This window comes from Acomys minous, assembly GCF_964271855.1.
Source record: "Acomys minous genome assembly, chromosome: 7".
Taxonomy (NCBI): Eukaryota; Metazoa; Chordata; class Mammalia; order Rodentia; family Muridae; genus Acomys; species Acomys minous.
Genome location: NC_140488.1, coordinates 112,507,702 through 112,511,504, shown reverse-complemented (window position 1 = coordinate 112,511,504; position 3,803 = coordinate 112,507,702). Strand labels below are relative to the sequence as shown.

Below are 3,803 nucleotides of genomic sequence, written 5' to 3'. Positions count from 1 at the left end.
TCTTTTTTTTTTTAACTCATGTGCATTGATGTGAGGATGTCAGATCTTGGCATTACAGACAGTTGTGAGCTGCCATGTGGGTGCTGGGAATTGAACCCGGGTCCTTTGGAAGAGCAAGCAGTGCTCTTAACCACTGAGCCATCTCTCCAGTCCCCGATTTTTATTCTTTATTTGTTTTTTTAAAGATTTATTTATTATGTATACAGTATGCATCAGATCACATTATAAATGGTTGTGAGCCACCATGTGGTTGCTGGGAATTGAGCTCAGGACCTCTGGAAGAGCCATCTCTCCAGGTCCTGTTCATGATTTTTAAATTATTTGATTATCGTGTATCCTGTGGAGATCAGAAGACAAATTGCGGGAGCTGGTTCTTGTCAGTCTTTGAAGCAAGTGCCTTTGCCTGCTGAGTTGTCTTGCCAGCCTCTATTGTGTTCATGGAGAAAAATTGTATGAAATTATTTGGTTAAAATGAGAAGGTTCAGATGGACATAGTAGCATAAGCCTCTAATCCCAGCACTTGAAAGATGGAGACAGGAGGGTCAGGAGTTCAAGGCTAGCTTTGGCTATATAGCAAGTTTGGGGCTAGCCTGGGTTACACAAGACCTTTCTCACCCTCCCATAACAGAACAAAAAGGAAAGCATTGTTTTGTTTTTGTTCTGTTTTTAATTCAAATTTATTCTTTAGAGACAGCCCAGAAAGCTTGACATTGTACAGAGAAATAATTGTTGAACAGGCTGCTTCCTGCCAGCCTGCATTTGTGATTTTTTTTTTCCCTCCATCCCATAGGGCCAGAAAGGGAGATGACGATGCAAATACTGTCCTTTCCGCTACTGACTGTTATGTGAATCATGTCCTATTGGCCATCATTTTTGCAGCTGGATGTTAACGTGCATGTCAATGAGTACTTTTCATTTCACTGCAGGTGGTACAATAAATGCACAACTCAGTGTGGCTTCCTTTAATGCTTAAGGCATTTCTTATCAACATAGAGCAGCACACACTGACTGCCATAATGAAAGAAGCCCTTCCTTTCCTTCCACCCTGACAGCCACGGAAAGCAGGCATGCACACCCTGACTGATGTTCTTGCTGCTTCTGGTTGCTTGGTTGATTTCTGATTTAGGATTTTTTGTTGTTGTTGTTCTTGCTTTTGAAACAGGGTCACATATGGCCCAGCTGACTTTGAGGTCCTTCAGCCTCAGTCTTCCAAGGGCTGGGATTATAAGCACACGCTTATAATCACCTCATTTAACTTACTGTTTTGTTGTGTTGTTTTGTGTTGTGTTTGGGGGGGGTTGGTTTTCCAAGACAGGGTTTCTCTGTGTAGCCCTGACTATCCTGGACTCTCTCTGTAGAGCAGGCTGGCCTCGAACTCACAGAGATCTGCCTGCCTCTGCCTCCTGAGTGCTGGGATTACAGGTGTGCGCCACCACCACCACCACCACCACCACCACCACCACCACCCCCCGCCCCGCAGCCTGCTGTTTTGTTTTTTGAGACAGGGTCTTTCTGTGTAGTCCTGGAACTCCTGGAGCTATGTAGAACAGGATAGCCTGTCTCTGCCTCAAGAGTGCTGGGATTAAAAGTGTGCATTGCCACACCCAGAAGTTTCTTTTCTTTTTTCTTTTTTTTTCCCACTATAAGTCTTTTATTGTTCACAAAGACACCCAAATCATACTTATAACTCAGGATCTGGTTTCTGGAGCTGGATGGCCTAGGTCTCACTCATCAGCCTGCTGCACTGTTCCCTTTTCAGAGACATGTAGACACCATCCACTTTCTTTCTTTAAGTATATTTTATTAATTTATTCATATTACATCTCAATTATTATCCCATCTCATGTATCTTCCCATTCCTCCCTCCCTCCCATTTTCCCCTTACTCCCCTCCCCTATGACACAACAAGAACATTTGCTCAACCATGTTCATAGCAGCCTTATTCATTATAATAGCCAGATCATGGAAACAGCCTAAGTGTCCCTCAGTAGAAGAATGGATAAAGAAACTGTGGTACATTTACACTATGGAATACTACTCAGCTATTAAAAACAAGGAATTCCCGAAATTTGTGGACAAATGGACTGAACTAGAAATGATCATAATGAGTGAGTTAACCCAGAAACAGAAAGACTCAAATGGTATATATTCACTTATATCTGCATACTAGCCCAAGGGGCATGTCCCACGAAAGCTTTCACTTACCAGGAAAGTGGGACAGAGGAAAAGACATCCTACTGGGACTCTAGGTGAGAGAAGCATGGGAGAATGGGGAAATAGAAGGATCCAGAGGGTCCTAGAAACCTACAAGAACATTATGACGGGCGCATCTGGGCCCAGGGGTCCTGCTCAAACTATGGCACCAGCCAAGGACAATACATGCAGTAAACTTCAAACCCCTACCCAGATCTAGCCAATGGACAGGACATTCTCCAAACACTTTCTGATAGCCTTGTCGTTAACGGTTATGACTTGCTAAATCAGAATTGCTGAACTTGAAACAAGTTCAATATCTTTTCCTTCCAGGGTTTGTTCAGCCTTCTGGGCTTGAGAGACAGAACAAGCAACACCTGGCTTCATCCAAACCCTGAAGATGTAGTTTTCACTCAAGAAATTTCAGCTTTCAACCAAAGACCCATTCTCCTGAGTAACGACATTGGTGGGGAAGTGAGCATAACAGAGCGCATCTTGTAACAGAAGCCCAGTGTGACAACGGTGATCGCGTTCTGAAGGTGACTGCAGGGGTTTCTGACAGTGGCCAGTCACTTTCTGTTACCCCACCTTCTGTCAGCACGGAGCCTCTTCTTTTTCTCCCCATGAAGACTCAGGTCTATATTGATGTGATTGAAGTCCCTCTGCAGAATTCCCCTGGGGCCTTTCACAATGACTGTGTGCCCTTCATAGTGATGTCGACATTTTCTGGGATGTCAGCACTCTGGTTGCTGAGAATGGTCCTCATTCTCACAGTAGATGAGGCAAAAAGCAAAGTTTCGTTTCTTTTCTTTTTTTCTGGTTTTTTTTTTTTTAGACAGGGTCTCTCTGTGCAGCCTTGGCTGTCCTGGATGGACTCGCTTTTGTAGACCAGGCTGGCCTCGAATGATCCACCTGCTTCTGCCTCCCGAGTGCTGGGATTATAGGCATGCGCCACCACTGCCCGGTCTTCTTTTTCTTTTTAAGACAGTGTCTCAGGTAACCCAGACTTGCCTTGAACTGACTTTGTAGCCAAAGATGACCTTGAACACCTGATCTTACTTCTTCCACCTCTCAAGGGTGGGGATTATAGGCTTCTAACCAGTTCCTGATGGATTTTACAAATAAAGACACACCTTTAATCCTAGCACTCGGGAGACAGAGGCAGGTGAGTCGCTGTGAGTCTACAAAGTGAGTCCAGGACAGCCAGTGCTACACAGAGAAACCCTGTCTCGAAAAACAAACAAACAAACAAACAAAAATGAAAAATCAAAAAACAAAACAAAACAAAACCAAATAAAGACCTAGACTGGGGAGCAACTTGCTTCAACAACTGGTATGAGAGAAAGATATTGTAAGAACCAAGTCGGTCACAGTTGTAATGCCAGACAAAGGTTTTGAACATCCAGCTGTGACAGGGCACGTGTTCCTCCATCTTGTCTCTACTGTAGCCATCTTATTTAACCTGAAACTGACACACACACCCCTTTCTACCCACTGCCATGAAAAGTCCTGTGGGAGAGTACGCAACCCTGTTCTAGAAACTCCAGATCCAAATGACCCAGCTCACCACATGTTTTTTGGCTTCTGTTAAACTACTTTTTTGCTTGCTT

General features: G+C 44.1%; 1 pseudogene across 1 annotated transcript; it reads right to left on the bottom strand.

Annotated features, from left to right (window-relative positions):
- Positions 1-1,724: 1,724 nt before the first annotated feature.
- Positions 1,725-2,959, bottom strand: LOC311602123 (large ribosomal subunit protein uL6-like; annotated as a pseudogene). The gene is made up of 2 exons: positions 2,428-2,959; positions 1,725-1,769 (listed from the first exon to the last, which is right to left on the bottom strand). The product of its transcript is annotated as a large ribosomal subunit protein uL6-like (transcript).
- Positions 2,960-3,803: the final 844 nt, after the last annotated feature.